At 38.7% G+C, this 24352-nt stretch overlaps 1 long non-coding RNA gene across 1 annotated transcript in view; it reads right to left on the reverse strand.

The window, feature by feature from the left end:
• The window catches only part of LOC125107451 (uncharacterized), a 58752-nt gene extending 35073 nt beyond the window's left edge, over positions 1-23679 (reverse strand). The window contains exon 1 of the long non-coding RNA XR_007129560.1: positions 23569-23679. This is a non-coding gene — a long non-coding RNA (uncharacterized LOC125107451). The remainder of the gene's footprint in view (positions 1-23568) is intronic.
• Between the last annotated feature and the right edge of the window lie 673 nt (positions 23680-24352).

A 24352-nucleotide genomic window follows, 5' to 3' on the forward strand; every position in this document is an offset into this window, starting at 1 on the left:
TCTGATCCAAGAAATGGCTCTGCCTTTTTACCCGATTGAGATGATATAGAGGTTTCTTAACAGATCATAAAGAACAGGTATGAACTGTTTCCTAGGGCCTCCTATTCTTTAGCTGATACCTGTAAGTCCCTTAACTCCATGAAGTTCCCTAATTCTGCCCCAGTAGGGAGATGGACAACTGCCACCCTAGAACTTCCTGCCAATAGAAGACATTGCCCCTTCTTGTTTGCTGGTGATGGAGGGTCAATTGTATCATGCTGAACAGAAAGATGACTAAGGGACCAGAGGCCAGCTTGAGTAATAATTGATCAGGTTGGAGAGAACAGAAACTATGGGAACTCTGGAATCAGGGGGTAGAGATTAGTCTGGACAAACACCAGCTCCTGTTCCCTGTGTGGCTGTGCTCCAGACGCTGAATGGAGGAGTCACCCAGAGAGGGACGTTCTGGAGGCCTGGGAGACCCCTGCACCTCCTTCCCCCAGAATTTATCTTTAGCTGGCAGGCATATTTGTGGGGTAAGAACATGTATTGCCTCTTGAGTAAGAGACAGGTGGTTGGAATTAATACTTTTGCTTTCAGAATACACACTAAGTGAAAAATTCAATCCACATGGCTTTGAGAAGAGAAATTATATCCGAAAACCAGGACATAATCCCTCAGCAAAGGGAAGAAATTAGGAGGGGAATCACATGTGCATGCCTCTGTGTGTGTGTGTGTGTGTGTGTGTGTACACTGTAACCAGGTGATGTGGATGAGGGTAAATTCCAAACGTTCAGAATAGGCATCAAGTACCAGACTTATTGGGGAAACGTGTAATCCAGGGAAGTTTGGAGACCCCTGCCCTCTTTATGGTACAAGCTTAAAAGTGGACTTATTAGTGAAGGGAAGAAACAGTTTCTCAGTCTCTGGTGCTAAGCCACCTGAACTTAAATGCAGGCTGACTGGGGGAGTACCGAGAAATGTTAGCTCCCCAGGACCTGGAAACCTTGAGGGTCCATGGGAATCCATAACCCCTCCCACTATGGGAAAGAGACCACTTGTCCAGAGGCCACGATGTCCTTCCCAAATAGGGTCCAGGTACAGCCCTGCCCTGAATTTTGGATATAATTTCTCTTCTCAAAACATGTGGATTGAATTTTTCACTTAATAGATTTTCTAGGAAACAGGGGCCTTCAGTTCCAGCCAGCTCATGGCTAACAATCTACAGGGGGTTCCTGGGCCATTCCACAAGCCCCTTTCCTGGAGCCCCCACACTGGGGAACCACAAATTTTTATCAGGAAGGGAGAGTCTGAGTTGTGCTCTCATTCCAGCAATGGAAGAGGAGATTGAGGAGGAGAAGCCATGACTGTCACAGCAGCATTCAGACATTCATACAAGCTACAACCATTTTGCTGTGAATATTCAAGATGGTGAAGAGTCCAAAAACCACATCCTCACATCCTCAGAAAACAGTTAAATATACTTTAAATATACTTTAGAATGACTAAGAGGGACCAAGCTCAAGTTTAATGGATTTGTTTAGCGTAATTCCAGATAACAGACCTGCTAATAATGAGGAGATTTGACCTCCCATAGAAGCAAATGAAGACATAAAGCAAGCTGCCCAGCAGCAGATAAAGCCTTCAGAAGAGTGAGCTCAGAAGAGTGATTCAACAAATGATGTCAACTCACTTGTGACTCTGAAAATCCACCCATCTTTGTTCTCCATATATCCTCCAAGCCCCATATAAGATTAGCATTCTGCTTGGAATGACTGTGCCTGATCGGGATATCTCTCCCAGATCAAGCTAGCACAAAGTTCAGTTTTATCATTTTGTTTGAGATATTGAGTGATGGTTTGTCATCCTCTGACAACCTAGTAGATGTTTTTAAGTCACTAAATTTGGGTAGTAAGGCATTAAGCAGCAAAAAGCTAACTTACATGCTTTGGCAAATAACAGATCAATCACAAGTAATTTTGTCTTTCATCTTCAAAGAAGAAGGACCCTGACTCATTTAACATGGTATTTGGAGAGGGTATAGATTTTCAACCATTAATTGAAATGCTGGCTTGTAAAAGTGCTTGAGAACCAAAGTTATCATGATTGTGAATTCAGATTAATTTGTGATTTGGTACATTTTATTGTGTCACTCCTATTAAAGTCCAGAATTACAGATGTCTTAAATATTTCTGAGTCTTTTCTCCTTGGCTTTAATGCATTCAGGGGGCTTGAACTTTTCTCTTAAAAACACTGAAGATGCTGGTTTTGATCTTGTGAAGGCATATACTCTCACATAATTGCAGAATGGATTCTGAGAAACTGGTATCGGGAAGGCACATTTTAAAAGCTCTGATTTATTTTTATGATGAAAGAAAGAGGAATTATTAAGAAATTCTTGGAAATGGGCTGTGCCTGGGTTTTTTTTTTCCCTGCCACATTTTACAGGCTTTCATGTGAAGCTCTCTTAGTGCATCATTGGTCAAAACAAGCTCCATGGTATCTTGTGCTAATTTTCCTAAAAAACAGCATCCTTAAAAAAATTCTGAGTTTTATCACAAGTTGGTCAACAATCAGATGATCAGTAAGCCCTACAAAGGAGCCATATGGCAAGAAATAGTCTGAGAAATAAAATTGTTTTCTCCAAAGACAATTGTATTCAGTACACATTTTTTTTAAGCCAGTTTGATGAAGAATGGAAATCTAGGTGGGGGGAAAGGAATGGAAAGATATGATAAGCCCAAGAGTATGAACTGAGAGTAGTAAACTGGGGGAAGCTTAGCAAGGCCTATTTGTTTGGATTCTTCTTAGTGTTCCTGTCTTGGACATAAGGATGCTCCTTTCCTTTGAGTATAGGGAGGGCACCTCTCACGTGAGGATCTTATGACCTGCCTCAAGGATGAAGGGTGGAGGGAAGATCAGAGAAAAACTCAAACTCCTTTACCTTAAAATATTCAATGTGTCAGAATGCCATATTTCGGGGTACCGTGCTCTAAACCCTGTTACTATCTACTACCTCTAACTTGGAAATGGCTATAAAATCCCAGAAGTAAACAATACCTCTAAAAGTTGTCTCATCTATTCCTTTTGCCAGTCAGTTGTCTCAGAAGATGCGGTAAATGAGGATAGGAAACTTGTGTTTTAAAAACTTCTTTGTTGAAAGAGTTCACAGAAGAGAAAGTTAAAAATTATAGGGCTGCTCTAAAAAGGAAGAGTAGATGAGAGAAAATACATCTTTTGGGTAAGAAACAATAAACAGAGTTCCTATAAGTGTCTAAACACATAGTATTCACAAAAGTAAGAAAGCATATACAAGTGTGATCTTGAAATCACCTGAACATCAAGAAACCCATCTTCCAAAGGCATTTGTCCCAGTTATTACAGAAGTAAGATGATAGAAAGGATTCCAGTATATGACCCATCTATTGATGTCTTTAGGTTTTCTCCTAGTTGATCACATAATTTTAGTGACACTGTAATCACACAAAGAACTCTGCCCAGGGATCCAGATGCATAAGTCCATTGTAAATTATAATCTGAATCATATCTATTTTCTCAAGTTGCCACTGAGGCTGTCACATGTTTTAGAGGCTTATCTGTTTTTGTATTTTTGTTTTCTATGTTCGTGTCCAATCTGGAGCTCATGCTATTTCTTAAAAAACCATATCAACCATATCTATTTGACCACACCAACTTCTACTCTAACACAACAGCTTTTTCACATGTATTATACTAATATTACAGAGAAAATTGATTCCAACCCCTTCAAAGTTCAACAATTGATCTCGAAATTCACTACAAGAAAAAAGAACAAAATATACAATATTAGAGCCACTGCACCTACCTCAAAAAGCAGTTCTCTACCTTCATATCCATTGTACTAAAATGTTGTTCAAAATTAATTCAAATTTAATTCAAAATTAAAATGTTATGTGGTTTACTATGATGCTGAATTACTAAATGTAGTTTTATATAACTGGTTATTATAATGCCTCCTTCATAATATTTTCTAAAGAAATATCCATTGATCATTACATAGCATTAAGAAATATAATTGAGAAGTAAAAATGAATTTTGTGGTTTATTCTATAAACAGCTGGATGATCAATTCTTTTTCAGAAAACTAAGTTCAAACCTAGTTCTGTGAGATGACAATCAGATTAAACTGCTTCTGAGAAAATCTCTTCCAGAATATAGCATATTGTGGTATGAATAGTGATACTTTCTAACTTCTAGGTTAGTATTTATTTTGTCTGTGGATATAGAGAGTGTCTTAAAAGTAGAGAAAGAAGAGGTGCAGTGACTATTACTTGGGAATTTTAGGGGTTTTTAAATACTGTAGTAATCTTTTTTTTTTTTATTTGAGAGAGAGGGAGAAAACTAGATGAGGTGGGTCAGAGGGAGAAGCAGGCTCCCCACTGAGTGGAGAACCCACTGTAGGACTCAATCCTGGGACTCCAGGATCGTAACCCAAGCTGAAAGCAGTCACTTAACCAACTGAGCCACCCAGGCACCCTAGGAGAATCATTCTTAAAGGATACCCCATATTATAAGATCAAGAATATAAAAAAGCAGATTTAGACTAAATGGAGTTGAATTTCACATCATAAGAGTTATAATTTCTACACAGTATATTATATATTTTATGTACTTATGGTGTATTATATTATCATGTGCTTTTTAATGCTAATAAGGACCAAAAATCTGGTAGAGGCTTATGTAATCGGAATTTTCTGGTGGTTTCTTATTGATCAATTCAGCATATTCAAAGTGCTTTATCAAAGCCCTCAAATACCTTATCAAAGCCATAGAGCTAATATTACCATAGCAAGTTAGAATTACAAAGGATTTTCTCATTTTTTCCTTCACAATAGCTACACAATGTTTTATCAAAAAGCCCATTTCATAGAGGAAAGATCTGATTCTCAGAGGGTTCTTGCTTGCCCACAGTCATTCAGCCAGTGACTGGAATCATTAAAACCACACTCCAGTCTTCTGGCTTCAAACCTATTCTTTCCACTTTGTCACATATCTGTATCTTATCTTTACCCTTCAACCTTCCATAAGCATTCTATTTCCATATACAAATTCTATGAAAACAGGACATGAGAAACACAATCTCTGTGAGTGCTTTCTGTCCTTCAGCAATTACAGAGCTCAATGGGCCTTCACAATTTAATTACTTGTTAATTAATTATATAAGTAGGCATTTTGAGGATATGGGAATTCATAGATATTTACAAAATGCATCATATTAATTAAACACAAGCCTAAACAATAATCAGGAAATTCCCTTGGTGTGAGAGAAAGAAATTTTGCACACTTCTCTGTCTCAAATTCAGTATAAACATGTGCATACATCTGTTGTTTATATCCTCTTGAATATTCTTAGTAAAATTACATGTTTTAAAGAATCGTATAATGAAATGACAATACCTTTGCATTTGTCTAGTGTCTTATAGTTTGTAAAGCTCTTCCAAGCATATTATTTCATCTTCCCACCAAGCTGTGGGGTAAGCAGATAGCAACTATTCCCATTTTTCAGACATAAACCTGAAATTCAGAGAGGTTAAGATTCCCTTGAGTTAGAAAAGTCTTAGGTGCAGGAGGCAGCTCACCTCAGAACGTTAGAGCTTAAAGGACCTTCCTTAGATACTATGTAGGACAGTACTTCCAGTATGTTCTCCGTACCACATACTGATCTTGCTCTATAAAAAGTGGTTCACTGCTCCAATAACTTTAAGAAACACTGCATATTATATTCCTTGCTTGAGAATTACAATATATATTGGCTTAAAAAGATTCTAAGAAGGATTGTAGTATTTTTGTAAGGTTAATTTTTTCCAACTCTGTGTTTCCCAAATTGATTTAATCAAGGAACCCTATTGGAAAACAAGAACTGAACATGCTCCTTCTCATATAATACTACTGCAGTGAATGTTAAAGAGTAGGCAAATTATCCAGGCAGAAGCAAAACAATAAAATCTAGATATAGAGGAAGCAGGCTGGGAACAAGCAGTGTCTGAGAAAGGGAAAACTGAGTAGTTGTAATCATGGTAGACATTATGCATTCTTTTTTTAATGCCTCCAATCCTGCAATAAGTAAGGATTTTTAAAGGTAAGACAAAAACCCAGAAGCAACCATGGGCACATTAGTGAGACTTGTTAGAGGATTAGAATTTCAGATCTACTGGGGCCTTAAAGGTCTTGGACACTTAGTCAGGACTTGAATTCCATCTACAACATCCCAACAGCCTCTGCTGAACACCTCAGTGATTGGAGGACATCTCACCTCCTCTAGGGGGAGGCCATTTTATTTGGCAACACCAACTGTAGGAATTCTCTGACTGTATGCCGCTTAAGAGGAGGGTGCATTTCTGTCTTGTTTAAAATACATTCCTTGGGGCACCTGGGTGGCTCAGCCGGTTAAAGCCTCTGCCTTCAGCTCAGGTCATGATCCCAGGGTCCTGGGATCGAGCCCCGCTTCGGGCTTTCTGCTCAGCAGGGAGCCTGCTTTCTCCTCTCTCTTTCTGCCTGCCTCTCTGCCTACTTGTGATCTCTGTCTGTCAAATATATAAAAAATAAAATCTTTAAAATAAAATAAAATAAAATAAAATACATCCCTTGTATCTAGCAAGACAGAATTCATCACTAAGTGTTGGGTTTTTTTGTCGTTGTTGTTTTGTTTTATTGAATGGTTGACTGGTGCTGACATGAACTATTCCTTCTTGTAATGTTTGCCTTGGTTTTTAACTCTCTTCTCTGGGCAAAAGTGAAATTACCTTCCCAGAAGGTATATGGCTAGGCAAGGCACCTAGGAAATAAAACAAAATCTAGGTACCTTTTAAGAAAGTGATATGTGATTCAAATACCATAAATTCACCCTTTTAAGGTGTACAATTCAATAGTTTTGAGCATACTCACAAAGTTGTGAAAACACCGCTACTAATTTCAGAAGATATTATCACCTCCCCCCAAATCTCATACTCGTTGCCAATTATTCTTCATTCCCTCTTCCCCCTCAAACCCTGGCAACAGCTTTCTGCCCTAGGATTTTGCCTATTTTGGACATTCCATATAAATGGAATCATATAATATATGGCCTTTTGTGTCTGACTTCTTTGCTTAGTATATTTTTAAGGCCCATCCACATTTTGGCATGTATCAATAATTCATTCCATTTATGGTAATTCATTACATGTATATACCACATTCTGTTTATCTCTTCATCAGTTAATGGACATTAAGTTTGTCTCCACTTTTTGGCTATTATGAGTAATGCTGATATGAGCATTCATGTACAAATTTTGTGTGGACATATGTTTTCCATTTTCTTGGGAAGGTAAATAGGATTGGAATTGAATGGATGTATAATAACACAGTGTTTAAGCTTCTGAGGAACTGGCCAACTATTTAACAAAGCAGCTGCATTATTTTATGATCCCATCAGCAGTGTACAAGAGTTCAAATTTCTCTAAATCCTCATCAACACTTGTTGCTTCCCATTCTAGTCTGTTTGTTTTTTTAAAAAATATTATAGCCATGCCAGTGGGTACAAAGTAGTATCTCATAGGATTTAGATATGCATTTATCTGATGAGTAATGATGTTGAACATCTTTTCATGTGCTTATTGGCAAACTGTGTATCTTCTTTGGGGAAATGCCTGTTCAAATCCTTTACCTATTTTTAAAAGTTGGGTTGCCTTTTTATTAAGTTGTAAAAGTTCTTTATATATTTTAGATACAAGTCTCCTATCACATATGTAATCTGCAATTCTATGACTAATCTTTTTACTTTCTTGATGATATTCTTTAAAAGACAAATATTTTTAATTTTTATGAAGTCCAGTTTATCAGTTTTCCTCCGATTGCTCCTGCTTTGGATATCATATGTAAGAAACCATTGTCTAATCCAAGCCATGAAAATTCACTCTTATGTTTTCTTTTCAAAATGTTATAACTTTTTTGCCTTAAATTTAAGTATATGACCCATTTTGAGTTAATTTTTACATATGGTATGAGGTAGGTATTCAACTTCATTCTTCCACATGTACATATTCAGTTGTCCCAATATCATGTGTTAAAATTACCACCCTTTCCCCACTGAATTGTCTTGATATCCTTGTCAAAAATTAATTGACCATAAATATAAGAATTTATTTGTGGAATCTCAAGTCTATTCCATTGATCTAGATGTCTCTCCTTATGCAAATACCACACTGTCTTCATTATTGTGGCTTTGCAGTAATTTTAAAATTGAGAGCTTTTAAAACTTTGTTCTTTTTCAAAATTGTTTTAAATATTCTTGGTCCCTTGCATTTCCATATGAATTTTACAAACAATTGTCAATTTCTACAAAACAAAAACATGGCTGGGAGTGGATAGAAATTACATTGAATCTGTAGATCGGTTTGGAGAGTATTGTTATTTTAACAGTGTTAAGTATTTTGATCCACGAAGATGTAATTCTATTTATTTCCATTTATTTAGGTCTTCTTTAATTTCTTTCAACACTGTTTTGTAGTTTTCAGTATATAAGTCCTGTACTTCTTTTGTTAAATTGTAAATATTTTATTCTTTTTGTCTTCTTAATTTTTAGATTGCTATTGTCACTGAATAGAAATAAATTTTTTACACTGATCGTGTATACTGTAACCTTACTGAAATTGTTTATTAGCTTCAATAGCTATCTTACGGATTTACTAGCACTTTATATATACAAGAAAAATGTCATCTGTGAATAGAAATAGTTTTATTTCTTCCTTTCTAACCTGGATGCTTTTATTTCTTTTTGTTGAATAATTGCCCTCACTAGAACATTCAGTACAATGTTTAATAGAAGGAATGAGAGCAGATGCCAGAGTGGCTCAGTTGGTTAAGCAGCTCCCTACAGCCCAGGTCATGATCCCAGCATCCTGGGATCCAGTCCCACATCGGGCTCCTTGCTCAGTGGGGAGCCTGCTTTTCCTTCTGCCTCTGCCTGCCGCTCTGCCTGCCTGCTCTCTCTCTCTCTGACAAATAAATAAAATCTTAAAAAAAAATCTTAAGAAAAAAAATAGAAGGAGTGAGAGCATAACATGAAAATGGAGGTGGGATTAAATGGGTGATGCGTATTAAGGAGTGCATTATGATGAGCACCGGGTGTTGAATCACTATATCACACATCTGAAACTAATATTACATTGTGTGTTAAGTAACTGGAATTTAAATACAAACTTTAAAAAAAGAAACAAACAAAAAGAAGTTCCTTTATTTCTTTTTTTTTAAACATTTTTTTTATGTATTTGTCAGAAAAAGAAAGAGATCACAAGCAGCGGGGAAGCAAGCATAGGAAGAAGCAGGCTCCCCACTAAGAAAGGAGCCCGATGCAGGACTTGATCCCCAGACCTCGGAATCATGACCTGAGCCAAGGACAGACGCTTAACTGATTGAGCCACCTAGGTGTCTCAAGAAGTTCCTTTCTGTTTCTAGTTTGTTGGACTGTTTTTATCATGACTGAGTACTGGATTTTGTTGAATGCTTTTTCTGCACTTACTAAGATGATCATGTGCTGTCTGTCCTGTTTTCTATTAATATGGTGTATTACATTGATCAATTTTCATATGTTGAACCATTCCTCCATTCCTGGGATCAGTTTCACTTGGCCGTGCTGTATAATCCATTTTATACATTTGATTTGCTAGTATTCTGTTGAGAATTGTTGTGCCTATATTCAAAAGAAATATCGATCTATTGTTTTCTTTTCTTGGGATAACTTTGTCAGGTTTTGGCATGAGGATAATATTGGCCTGATAGAATGAGTTGAGTTTTCCCTCCATGTCTAGTTTTTGGAAGAATTTGTGGAAGTTTGTTATTAATTTTCTTTAAACATTTGGTAGAATTCACTGGGCCCGCATGTTTCTTCTTGGGAATGTTTTTGCTAACTAATTCAATTTCTTTAATTAATAAAGGTCTATTCAAATTTTCTATTTCTCTTTAATCATTTTGTGTTCTAGGAATTCATCAGTTTCATCTGTTAACTAAATTATAGGCATATAATTTTTCCCTTATAATCATTTTTATTTCTATAAGGTTGGTATGTCCCTGTTTTGATCCTGGTTTATAAAGAGTCTTATCTCTTTTTATCTTGGTAAGTCTAGCCAAAGGTTTATCCATTTGGTTGATCTTTTCAAAGAAGCAACTTTTGGTTTTATTGATTTTGTTTCCTTTCTCTATTGTTTTTCTATTTCATGTACTTCAGTTCTGAACTTTATTTTTTCCTTCTACTAGTTGTGGGTTTAGTTTAGTCTTCTTTTTTTGGTTTCTTATAGTCACAGGTTAGGGTTTATAAAATGGCATCAACAATTATACTTTTCCCCTCTTCTCACTGCTTTAGCAATCCCCTGTAAATTTTAGTACATTGTTTGTATTTTCACTCATCTCAAAGTATGTTCTAATTTTTTGGTAATGTCAGCTTTAACTCATTAGCTGTTTAGTAGTATATTATCTAACTTACACATTATTTGTGAATTTCCTGAATTTATTTTTGTTATTAATTTCTAATTTCATTGCACTGTGGTCAGAGAACATACTTCATATGATTTTAATTTATTTGAATTTATTCAGACTTATTTCCCTTTAGTGAACTCCATTGTATTACATTAAACTTCCTAGAAGTATAGATATTTAATGTTTGTTGAGTTAAATTAACAAAAAATTGTCCCCAGGGGTGCCTAGGTGGCTCAGTGGGTTAAAGCCTCTGCCTTCGGCTCAGGTCATGATCCCGGGGTCCTGGGATGGAGCCCCATATCGGGCTCTCTGCTCAGCAGGGAGCCTGCTTCCCCTTCTCTCTCTCTGCCTACTTGTGATCTCTGTCTGTCAAATAAATAAGTAAAATCTTTAAAAAAAATTGTCTCTGGATATCAGGTCTAACATAGTATCTTATATGAACATGGCAACCAAAAAATACTTTGAAAGATATGAAGATCTATGCTACAGACCCATGTTACCCAAACTTAACTTATGATCAGAATCTCCTAGGGAATGTTTTTGAACTTGTGATCATACTAATGGGGTCTACTCTGTGTGACTCCACCCTCAGACCTGTAGAATTAGAGCTTACCTCTACATCTGCCACCAACAAATCAAGCATCTACCCATTTCCAGTAACACCACCACGTTTTCCATTTCATAAATATTGTCCTTAAAAGATCTGGAGTTATTTTTATTTCTAAATTGCACCAAATGATTTGTTAAATATGTAAAACTTATAGAATGTGACTCAAATCTGTCACTGACACAGATTGAATGGAGAATATTCTGGGCTGAAGCATACCATCATAACATAAAAGAAGTATTTATGTAGACCTTAAGAAAATTTTGAACAATACATAAAAGTGTTTCTTCCACAAATGAAAAGTAAGGGTGTTACCACTGCTTTTACTGTGTAGTACATAGAGAAAAAAATGACGGGAATATTTTGAAGGAAAGTGAATACTGTTTGGGACATACTTGTTAAATGAAGTAAATAGAGCCCAAATTCTCTAGGCAAATCCTAATTTCAAATATTCTTTCCATCGTCTCCTATACCTTTGAAATGCCCTCAAGCTCCCAACATTTTAAAGTTTGATTATTACTCCTAGACTGTGTCTCAATTAATATGTTTCAGGGCATCTCTCCTGCTCCTCTGTTTAAAAAACAATGATCACTTTATTCAGACAATCTATTTTCCATCTTGAGAGAAAACACTGATTCTGCTTTCTTTCATTTTTAACCTTTTCTTTCATTTTAACTTTTCTTTCATTTTCTTTCATATTTCAGAAAAGGCTTAAATATATGTAAATAAAATAAAGGAAATGATAACAGAATATAAAAAAAATTTACAGTCACTAGAAACAATTTTGTTTCCTCTGTTCCTAGCTCTAAGATGATAGGTATGAGATTATTCCCAAAAAGGAAATATGACAGTAGGCTTCTCAGTATTTCAAAAAAGCCATCCTCAATATTTTTCTGTCCTAACTCAGATTCATATATGAGACACTTTCATGAGCATAGACACTGGTGTAATTGTTTCTGAGTTGAGTCTGAACATTAAGCATAATTTTCCTCCATCATTTATAGATATCACTACTGATAATATCATATTTATGTGTCCAAAATCCAGTTGAGAATTATTGCACTAGAAAGGAAAGACTGTTAGGATTTAGTGCAAACCTAATATGTGACAGCCTCTTCCACATGTTACCCTATTTGAATTCAAACATCTATAACTTCCAATCACCATTAACCGTAAAAGAGCTAAATTAGGTTTTATGCTACATTAAGTCCAGGATAATGTAACGTATTTGTCTCTAATAAGAAGAGTAGATACATGAAACACAAGTTTTACTTAACAGCTGAGTTCTATGTTTTGCCAAGGGACTCCTTTCTGGCAGCATCCTTAAAACTCTGTCATTTTTTTGTTGTTTTTAATTTTTAATTTTGAAATAACATAGACTTGACAGACAATCTCACAGAACTATGACAAAGAACTCCTTGGTACCCATCACCAAATTTTGCTATTTAGGCATGACTCTTTGTCTCACTTGTTGTATCATTCTCTCTCTCTCTTTCTCTTTGTCCCGAAATACTTCAGATTATATTTTCTAAAAATATGAGGAAATTTAACATAATATAGTACTATTTACTAATTTTTAGTTATTATTCATATTTCTCCATTTGTCCCAATAATTTCCTCTATAGCATTTTTCTCTTGGTCCAGGATCTACTTCGGGATCCACTCTGCACTTAGTTTTTATAACTCTTTAGCCTCTTTTAATGTGGAATGAATCCTTAGCCTATCTTTGACTTTCATAACATTCACATTTTTAGTTTTTTTTTTTTTTTTTTTTTTCTTTTTGAACGGGCAAGGAAGATGAAAATGTTTAGTTCTCCTTGGTAACTTTTTAACATTGATTGATTCTACTTCTTTATTAAGTGCTTTATATTCCTAAGATCTCTCATCTACAGTAGAATACAATACCAAGCAAAAGAAATGTTTAAAAACTGGTCACATTTATCAATTTTTTAGAAGTGCAGTGGTTTTAAGAATCAGGTTTACAAAAAGTTCTGCCTAAGGCTACATTGATTGGTGTTTGCTTTGTTGCCTGGAGACTAAACATATTGATCCAGTTTTCATTGTCTTATAATTAATGCCGAAGAAAGATGAAACTGAGTAGGAATCAAAATATTACATAAACTCAAAGTATCCATATTTCAAGGTCATTTGTTACTACATACTGATTGGAAGGAAAATTCATAGGACTAAAAAGAACAAGAAAAAGAATCATCCTGTCTTATAAAATACTTTAAAGAAGCCAAAAGAAGGTCAAAATGTTGAGCTAGCTTCTCAGTCTAACAGTACAAGCTCAATATAAATATTTATTGGATGGATGAAAGAATAATGAAAACTACTCAGAGAGAGCGACAAGGCTAAGTGCTTTTAAATAAGACAAACAGAAATCTTGTACCTGTGGCAGATACTGTAAGTATCCTTGTCCTGGAGGTCACATGCAACTTTGGGGGACAATTTCCATACATACTGGTGACTTCCTCCCCAAGACCCTGAGTCTTACTGGTTAAGAGCTTCTGTGTCTGCATTCAGGGCAAGCCAGAAAAACAGGGAAGTCAACACCCCAGGGGCAAGCCCCAGCCAATGGGGGATGGGAGTTGGTAGATAAATATGCCCACTCCCTTGCTTTCAGTAGGACCAAGACAAGGTGCCTTCTACAGAGTCATCCACGGGATCAGCCTCAGTCATCCAGTGATAACCTATTCATTAACACACACCTTTTACTGATTTTCCTCCTGTCCCTCTCTGACTTGTCAAGTTTGGGATCATTCTTCAAATAAATCACTGCAACCAAATCCTTGTCTCAGCGCCAAAAGTGGTCTGTGGCAGCAGAGGGTAAGATGTGCTTAAGAACCGCATCACACAACTACCCAGCTGGTACAGAATATCCCATTCACATATGTGTTAGTGTTCTCCAGAGAAATAGAGCCAGTAGGATATGTATAAGAGACTTAGTACAGAAATTGGCTCACATAGCTATGGAGGCAAGAAGTCCCATGATTTGCCCTCTGCAAGCGGAAGAGCCCGGAAAGACAGTGTTATAATTTGTCCCAGTCCGAGGGCTTGAGAGCCAGGAGAGCAGATGGTGTAATTCTCTGTCTGAGACTGAAGGCCTAGAAGGGGGCCAGGGGACTCTGTATAAGTCCCAGCGTCTGTAGGACAGGAAACCAGGAGTTCTGAATGTCCAAAAGCAGGAGAAGATAGATGTCCTAGCTCAAGAAGAGAGAGAAAGCATTCACCCTTCCTCCACCTTTTTGTTCTCTTCCTGTTCAGTGGGTTGGAGGATGCTCACCCACCTCCACACTGGTGAGGGCAGAGCTTTACTCAGTCTACTCATTCAAATATCAATCTCTTCCAGAAACTCTCACTGACACTCCCCAAACATCCTGGCATAAGATGATGGCTCTGTTGCTAAAAATTTCACTGAGGGTAACTTGGGGAGAAAGCCTTCACTAGTTCAACATTTTCCTCATTTGAAGAGTGTGTAGAAAGTAATGCATATAAGACAACAGGATTGGCTGGTTATACCAAGATCCACTGATCCCCTAGAGAAGAACAAGTGTAGTCAGTAGGAAAGCAAGCACAGCCTAGACTAAACTCTGGATCTGAGAGTTAATGTTGCAGAGCTTCAGAGAAGATGATTCAGCCAAGACAGGTTTGTTAGACTAAGATTAGGGCCCTGATTGAGAAAACCTGGGACCCTAAACATCTGACAGGATATTTGACTGAACAGCCTTAGGATAAAGAAAAGAGCAATACTGGTCTTCAAAGTCTCCTTAACCCTCAGAGTCTGCATAGGTGGCCGGCCCTTCCCTGTTAAAAATCGGAAGCACTTCCAAGCAAGAAGATACTGCAGCATTCTCTCCCACACAAAGGAAAAGATGCCCCTATAAGAAGCTACCTCTACTTCATTTTCTGGCTTCCAGGCCAATAAACAGGGCTAAATTCCAACATAACACATCTGGGGACATGTTGGGCTTGATAAAGAAGGAAACAGTTTACTCCCCCCAAAGCTGCAAACATTAGTTAGCCTGTCCCAGCAGGATAAAGGGGAGTGCCCACTGGATTAGCTTTGTATGGTCTTGATCTAGGAAGTCAGAACATAAACTGATTTGACTTAAGAGTACTATCTTGGGGTATAAAATTTACCACCCTGTCAAGGACACTAGGAGAGAGAGGAGACTCATTACTAAGATGACTCTCAGAATTCAGGAGAAAGCAATAAGGTAGATTCTTTGCAAGATAATACTTGTCTTTAAATTCAAACCCTACCTTTCCTCAGTTATTCCAAACCAACAGTGGCAAGCCTCATCATGACCCAAATAAGAATGCACAGTCCCTGCCGTGGGAGGAAAGGGACCTGGCTGATGTGTATCAAATGAGCCAGGATAACATACATGGGACTAGACCTTGAGGGTATTGGACGGAGGGGTCGGAGGATATGTGGGATAGGGGAGAGCTGACTGATATAGGGGCACTCTCCCATGACTCAGGATCTAAATCTTGGCAAGGACACCTAGTGCCAGGCTCAATTACACTGCTTGAATTTCTTACCAGTAAAATGAGGTAGAGATGCCAGAACTTCCTTGGCAGAGCTTGAGAAAGCTTCCAGAAGAATCCGAGAGTGGACACGTAAGAATGAATTGATGTGAGAAGACCAGAGAACTCGCTAGCTTACAATATTTCCTGAGAGTGCCCAAGGGGCACTTCCTTCATCAAAACAAGGTAGACTGTACCAGGTAAGAAAGCCTCACCATTGTTGAGAGACCCAGAACATATGTAGGCCAGGGCTGTTATTATTTTACCGGGCTCCCTGGTGGCAGCAAGATGAGAATATTCTGGAATATCAGAGATCTAGTGGAAGAATATAACCATCAGGGGCAAGATAGACATAATTTCCATAGTGGAAAGCAACATCAGAATGTCAGCTGAGGCCTTGACGTGCAGAGATCTATGGCGATGGCTAAACAAGCATGAAGTGAGACAGATGGGCAGTGACTGAGAGTACTGCTTGACTTCTGTAACCAAAAGAGATCAAAAGTAGATGAACAGGAAGCTTATGCAACCTGTAGTCATGGAAAATCATAAACTCTCACCCAGTTTGCTGACCCAAGTCAATGCTCAGATCCAGAGCCCTTGGTCCCTTTGAGGAATGATGCTGCAATGCCACCATTTAAGTATATACAATAATTACTCCCCAATACTTTCCCAAAGAGACATTTGGAAGGTAATGCCCAGATCTTTCTAGAGCTATTATCTATAAAAAACAGAGCTGACACTAATAAGGGGCAGAATGCCATGTTGTCTCCCTGTTAGAGTGAGGCACATGGAGGCCAGATGACAAAGGCCCAAGCCCCAGACAGTGGATCCAATGAACCCACGAACTCATCTTGTTCTTGGTCTCTGAATACCTGGTCCCTGAATACACAATCAAAATGGACGTCATGCTCGTCCCCTGTACTGATGACATTGGGCTAGAAGACATGATGAGCAGGAATTGGCAAGTGTTTTTTTTTTTTTTTATGCCTGGGAAAGATATATTCATGTCAGAGGGTGGGAAGGATTATTAATCCCCCAAACACCGAGGGACATTTTATATCCTCTCACCAAAACAGATCTTCGTCCTGTCAGCAGCAGAAACTGGCGAGGGACCTCCAGGAAGGAGACAGACAAACCACACAGTGGCAAGTTGATTATGTCAAATCCTTCCACTCTGGAGCTGGGGAAGCACTTCTTTTTGAGATTGGTCATTTATTCGAGGACTAAGTTTGCCTTCCCAGGACACGGTCCCTCTGCCAGTGCCATTATCTGAAGGCACAAAAAATGTCCGAGGTGCCAGCAACGGAGCCAATATAATATCTCCTTCATGTCAAATAACTCATTTTATGGTGAAGAAGGCAGGACACAACAATGAGCATGGGCCCACTGATTCTATAAAATCGCACCTTCACCTGGAAGCTGATGGAACTGCTAATGGAACATTGCATGGCCTCTGGCTTAAAGATAACATCTTTCTGGATTGTGTGGTATTCATGTTTCAAAATGTAGTATGTATGTTGATCCAAAGGCTATTATGTTATACAGTCCTCACTAGCTAGAAAATAGGTGTGGAAACCAAGGGAATTTTTTTTTTTTTCCTTAACCATCAATTCCAGGGACCTACTTGGGAAATACATGCTTCTGGTCCATGAAACACTACACTCTAATGAATTACAGGTCCTGGTTCCTAGTGAAAGTGGGAATGAGAGGCCTCAACCAAAGCACATAGTAAAGTTCCCATCAAACCTAAAATTACATTTACCCCTTGCTTCCTTTGGGTTCCTCCTATGGGCAGACCAGTAGTGGGGAAAAAAAGAGTAATATACTATAAAGAGTAATGGACTCCAATCATCATAAGAGACTAAGGTTGCTGCTGCAGAAAACAAGGGCGGGCAGGTAGGAGTATTCCCTCGGGCACTTGGTGCTTCCCTGCATAATGATATCTAGAGCAGCATGGAAAGACAAGGACACAGTAACAAGGACTCAGACCCCTCAGGGATGAAGGTGTGAATCACTCCATTGAGCAACCTCCCTAGGCCAGCAAAGTTCTGGCCAAAGGTGAATGAATCTAAAATGGTGGTAGAGGAGGATGATAATGATTATCATGATGGTCCTGGGGGCAAATTGCAGCTGATAGAATCATATGAATTTAATGTGGAACACGAGCAGCTCTAGAAGATACACCCACAACCCCTTAGCCCACCTCAAAGTGAGATGCAGCTTCATTGTGACAATCCCTGTACAGGCTAATGACTCCCTGGCTTGACCATCTGGATCTTGCTGGGGCAGGACCATCTTTTTGTGGCCCCGGGAGTGGACTCTGCCTGTGCACAGGGCAGGCTGAAAGTACCAGGGTGTTCATGTTCCTAGGAGCAGTCACCATCTGATCAGGAGTGGGAGTTTCTGGATAAATACCCCAGCTTCCTCAGCCTTTGATGGAACAACTGGAACACGTGTTCTACACGTTGAGCTTGAGCCCTGGCCGTCCATGGTGGGGACTCACTCATTAACACATCTTCTAGGTTTTCCTCTCTTCCCTGTCTCACTCTCTCACTATGCTTCCTGGCATCACCTCTCAAACTGTTTGTGCCCAAATGCTTGCCTCAGGCTCCACTTTTGGTGGAACCTAAACTAAGATAGTATCCGAGTAAAATGAAATAGCAGAATTTGTAGAGTCAGTAATTAGGATCAGAAATAACCAGTATACTCTAGTTGAAAGTTTTACTGAAAGTATTCCCAGGTTTTAAACATATTTATTTATAAAACATAAAATTAGAGGCAAAAGAGCTATGCCAGAGTTTCTATTTGGGAGACAACAAATTAAAAAAAAAACAAAACAATGAAATCCTTGACACATTAGATAAAATGTTAACACCATTCTTTTAAATACATAAATAAATTTACAAGAAATTTTTGAGAAAGACACAGGAACTGAAAATAAGATGAAATCTGAAAACCTGAATAATAAAGAGGTAAAACTGACTCTGGGATGAGAAAACCTAAGAGATTGATAGCAGAAACAAATGCAAAACTTCTCTGAAGTGAACAACTCGCAATCCTGGCCATACAAGCCCCACAGATACAGCCTTGTCAAAAATGAATTCATTAAGTCAATATTTAAAAACCTCAAGCATAACAAGTCATCATGAAGAGGGAGAGCTCAGGAAAGTTCAAATCATTGTTAGGTAAAGACTACACAGTATCTATGTTTAAAAGAAATAGGAGATGAATCAAAATCAAAGCCTGGTCCAAGATACCATAATAATATTAGACACCTGAAATAGAACTTACAGAAAAAAGCAATGTAAGAATGGATAAAATATTCAGAGGCTAGATTAAACAAGAGACTAGCTATGGCTGACAAGAGGGTTCATGACCTAGAATATAAATCTAAGGACCTTAAAAAAGAAGCCACCAGAGAGAAATAAAAAAGTTAGAAAACAGAAAAGAGAACTTAAGAGATAAAAAAGTGATCATGAGAAGATATAAGATATGTCCAAGAGAGGGCAGGGAGGTTTGAGAAGAGGAAATATTGTGAGATATTTTCAGAAAGTGATAAAGACAGAAATCACCAGATTCAGAAGGGATCATGAATACAAAATAAAATAAATCCAAACCTAGGCAATTGCATAAAATTCACAAAGGATCAAAAAGCCAATCTGAGGGTAATAAAGGAGTATTTGTAAAACAATTAGACTGACAACAGACTTCTCAAAGCAATATTAGAAAGCAGAATGGGAGCCAGTAATTTTATTCATATTCTTAGTTAAGCATCTGCCCTGAGCTCAGGTTATGATCCTGGAATCCTGGGATCAAATCCTGCATCAGGCTCCTTGCTCACGGAGGAGCCTAGTTCTCCCCCTCCCTCTGATGCTCCCCTTGCTTATGTTCTCTCTCTATCTCGCAAATAAATAAATAAAATCTTTTTTTAAAAAAAACTGTATATTCTGAACCTATTTATTGAATACCTCACATGAGCCAGGATTTGTAGAAAACACGGGGAACAAATAGAGACTCTGGCTATGGTCCTTACCTTCGGGGAGCCCATGCAATGGAATACCACCTTACATCCTCATGATTAATTAAAGACATTCTCTTTCTGCTCATATAGACGGATCACTTCAGGAAAACAAGGCAGAGTAATTGAAGGGGGAAGAAGACCCAATTTTTGAACAAATTGCTCTCTCCATTCTACTTCTAATTTGCAAGGGAAAGCATTGCACCCCTTTAGGAAGGATCCTGGCAAGCCCCCTAGGCTTCCCCAGTTCTCCTTCAGACACCTTTAACCAGAGATGACTTCAAATCTCTGATGCCCATTTTTCCCATGATATCCCCTGTGGACGGCTGCCCTGGATGCTGGTGACTTTTCCAGCTGTTAATGGATGATGCAACAGGTTCAGCCATCTTCCTTCTTCAAAGGCCCAGATCTCTTGCATACCTTTCCCAACCATCTCACCATAGGACCAAAAGCACTTCAAATTAAAAGAAAGGGAAGAGGGGAACAGAGTGCCTGCAAATACAATATGCTTGGAATAAAAACATTGGCCACTAGTGTTCGGTTAGGAAAAGCAAACTCATCCCATCAGTGCCAAATAAAGACATTTTGATAAGCACTGTTGCCATCTGTTGAGCCGTCTTTATTCAAATTGTTTTTCATTATACAGAAGGGTGACCTTAGAGCACCAGAGCCCTAGACACACCATTTCAGTTATTTCAATCCCTTCACCCTTTGGCACTCCCACAGCCCCCACTCCCCAGCACAAGCACGCGAACACGCTGCTTCGGAAGGAATTTCTATGCTAGAGAAGTCTTTCCGCATTATGCTATCATTTCTGCTAAAATAAAAATGAAATCACCTAGGATTTCGAATCAGTTTGCAAAATACTGAAATCAAAAATATATCTAAAGAAGAACATGAACAAATTCAGAAAAGTAAAAGAACATCAGAGCTTTTCCTCTATTTGGATTTCACTTCCTATGGCTAGAAGCCTGAGATTATATTGCTAATAGCCCTTTTATGCTCTTTAACTTCAAGATATTCGTCTTACACCTTCCCCCAGTGTGTACGTGTGTGTGTGTGTGTGTGTGTGTGTATACCTGGTCCATGCCTAACTATTAGACCAGTATACTCGTATTTCATAATTTCATGGTCCTTTTAATGAGCATTTACAGGTCTACTGAAGTACCAAGAGACAAACAATAGTAACAGCAAGATTCATTCCACAGTACATTCTTAGTTGGTGAAATACACGTAAGGAGGGAATTCTAATTGCTTCCTGGTAAAATCAAGAAAGTGCCAGCATCAAGACTTGCAGAATGGGTGTCAACAGCTAGGAAAAAGCTTCTGGAGCCCATAAAGGACTATTATATTAAGAAAGGCTGAATTCTCATGAACTGCTTGTGGGAGTGTAAACGGATACATCCATTTTGGAAACTGTTGGCATTCTGTGTCAAAATATACAGCATTTGCACTCCTAGATCTATGCCAATGTGTACAAGCACATGTGTACCATGAGATGAATACAAGACTATTTACTACAACATTGTTTATAATGGAATAAAATGGAAACCATCCAATTGTCCATTAACTAAACAATGCATAAATGAAATATAAAAAATGAGGTATAGTCATATAATGAATCTTAGCAATAAAAGTGAAAAAACCATGTTACATAAAACAAGGATGTATATTACAGGGTCATGTTGAGCAAAGAAAGTTAGAAATGGAGGAATACATATGGAATATTTCCATTTATATATTTATATGTATAAATATATATTCACCACAAACAGGTGAAATGAATCAATCATGATAAACTATGAAATGAGCAGCGATGGAGCAGGGACAGTGCCTGGGATCTTAGAAGTACCTGGTGCTTTTTGGGTGATTGACAATGTTCTTTTTCTTGACTGGCTAGTGGTTTAATGGATATTTGCTCTGCGATCATTCATTCAGCTGCACATTTATGTAATAGGCATGGCTTCTTCAATAAAACATTTTAAATGATATAATGATACATCCCAGTACTTCTGATGTGCAAAGAAGGCATTATGTGAAAAATACCAACAATTCTGAGTCAGAAAGGATTCAGAAGAGTTGGACTCTGAATTTGAAGTTTTCAGAGTATCTCAAGGAATTTATTTGGCTTATGTGTTCCTCTTTACATAAACACAAGAAGGATGTATGATTAAATTCTCTATGTAAATAATGCTTAAAGAGCTCTTTCAATAAACATCAATTTAAAATTCTAAGTAATAAGAAAGCGTAGTAGCACTGTTTGACAGTTTTTTCCCTTCATGGTACATTAAATAGTGGTACATTTTACAATCAGTGGCTACTTAGGGTGAAATATACTATAAAGATGATTTTCTAGAAATTGAATGTAACCAATCACAAGGATTTGAACACAGTGAAATTAGGGAGTTGGCCCAAGTGTAAAGAAATGTCTAAGCAGTGGCCACGTACCTGGGAAGCTGAGTCAATGCTAGCTGTAAGTAATGTAATCCCAGCACGTCTTCACTTGTATGGTGATTAAGGAAAATGACAGTTAAGCATAAAGTCCAAGCAGAGAGAATAAAAGTTTAGAAGACAGATTAAATGAGAGCTGCATAGCTGCTGTTGGTTTTTCATTTCAAGTTAGCCTGGGGGAGTTGTTCACCCCAAGTCTACCAGTTTGGGCTACTTGCAAGTACTAGTTATGAGGATCAACCAAATAATTCCATATTCCTCTTTCCTACTAGTATTTTGTTTCTACATCATTTGTGCCCCTGTATTCTCTTCCCTACTTGACCATAAGGAGGCATGGTCCTATTTCTCTTTCTCTATTTCTTCTACGGCACCCAGCGAGTGCTGAAGATAATGGCAGGCAGTCAATAAATATCCCCCCAGGAAACACTTCCGCACTGCATCGTCCAAATTCAAGTAAGCGTGATCCAAATGGTTTTTGCCAAAGATGTCAAAAGGAAGCTAAAGAACTCCTATTTTTTTTAAATTCACCTTCATTGACCCTAAGCACCATAATTCTATTCCTGTAACACCTAGCTGAAACCTATCTGCCCAGTTCATCCCATAGGCATGGCAGAGGTGAAGATGTAGCTTTAATGCATAGTTATAGACTCTTGGCCTCAAGTGCTAACATAAGATAGGACTCCCAGTCTGTTAGAAAGTCCCCACATTTGGCCAAAATTAGCAAGACAGGAAACAATGTGTGTTGGAGAGGATGTGGAGAAAGGGAAACCCTCTTACACTGTTGGTGGGAATGCAAGTTGGTGCAGCCACTTTGGAGAACAGTGTGGAGATTCCTCAAGAAATTAAAAATAGAGCTTCCCTATGACTCTGCAATTGCACTACTGGGTATTTACCCCAAAGATACAGATGTAGTGAAAAGAAGGGCCATCTGTACCCCAATGTTTATAGCAGCAATGGCCATGGTCGCCAAACTGTGGAAAGAACTAAGATGCCCTTCAATGGATGAATGGATAAGGAAGATGTGGTCCATATACACTATGGAGTATTATGCCTCCATCAGAAAGGATGAATACCCAACTTTTGTAGCAACATGGACAAGACTGGAGGAGACTATGCTGAGTGAAATAAGTCAAGCAGAGAGAGTCAATTATCATATGGTTTCACTTATTTGTGGAGCATAACAAATAACATGGAGGACATGGGGAGATGGAGAGGAGAAGGGAGTTGAGGGAAATTGGAAGGGGAGGTGAACCATGAGAGACTATGGACTCTGAAAAACAATCTGAGGGTTTTGAAGGGGCAGGGGTGTGAGGTTGGGGGAGCCAGGTGGCGGGTATTATGGAGGGCACTGTATTGCATGGAGAACTGGGTGTGGTGCATAAACAATGAATTCTGTTACACTGAAAAGAAATAAATTTAAAAAAAAGAAAGAAAGAAAGAAAGTCTCTACCACCACACCAGAGTTTCTGGGCATTTCCAGTAGGTGGCTCACCTCCGCTCAGTAACAAATCCAGTCTTCTTGATTGCTATTGCCTCTCTTTTTCCTACCCGGGTGCATCTTCCAGCCAACCTTAAGCTTGCTGCGGGCTCCGACTCGTCTCACAGGAGACCTATGTTTCAGAGGGTTCTCTTGGAAAGGAGACAGATTCTGTTAAAGAACTATAAAGGACAAGGTGCCTATGCGCTAAAGTCTCAGAATTCAGAGAAACAGCCCTTTCAAATCTTACTCTGTGCATCCCCTTCACACCCCCTTCACAATAGAATCCTTCCGCTGCAGGCTGGGCTGAGACGAATCCCAAAAATACGCTCAGAGATGTCATGAAATTGCCTCTCCCTTTGGACTTGATAGGGTCCCTGGCGGGGGGGGGGGGGGGGGGGGGAGGATCTCTTCGGAACTTTCAACAAAGATTTTCTTTAGTACTACCGAACTGTTGCCTAAATTATGTACAGGCCGCGTTTAGGCAACAGGCTTGAGCCATGGAAACCTGAGGAAGGTAAAAGCCACCACGGTGACCACGGGGCTGAGTGGGAACAGGCCCGTCAGGCGACCCACCTGAAAATAGCCACAAGCCCTAGCTGACCAGTGGGCTGCTAACAACCGGGCACAGGTACCAAGAAAGGAAAATCCCATGCGTTCCCATGCCTCCTCACTTCCCCCCCTTACCTACAGCATCCCACACCCACCCACCCACCCCATTCCCCCCACCTCCCTATCCCCCCCCCCCACTGCCTCCTAGCAGACAGTCGCTCCTTTGCTCCCTTGTAGCGTTTCCAAT

The sequence above is a fragment of the Lutra lutra genome, chromosome 8 (genome assembly GCF_902655055.1).
Source record: "Lutra lutra chromosome 8, mLutLut1.2, whole genome shotgun sequence".
Lineage (NCBI taxonomy): Eukaryota > Metazoa > Chordata > Mammalia > Carnivora > Mustelidae > Lutra > Lutra lutra.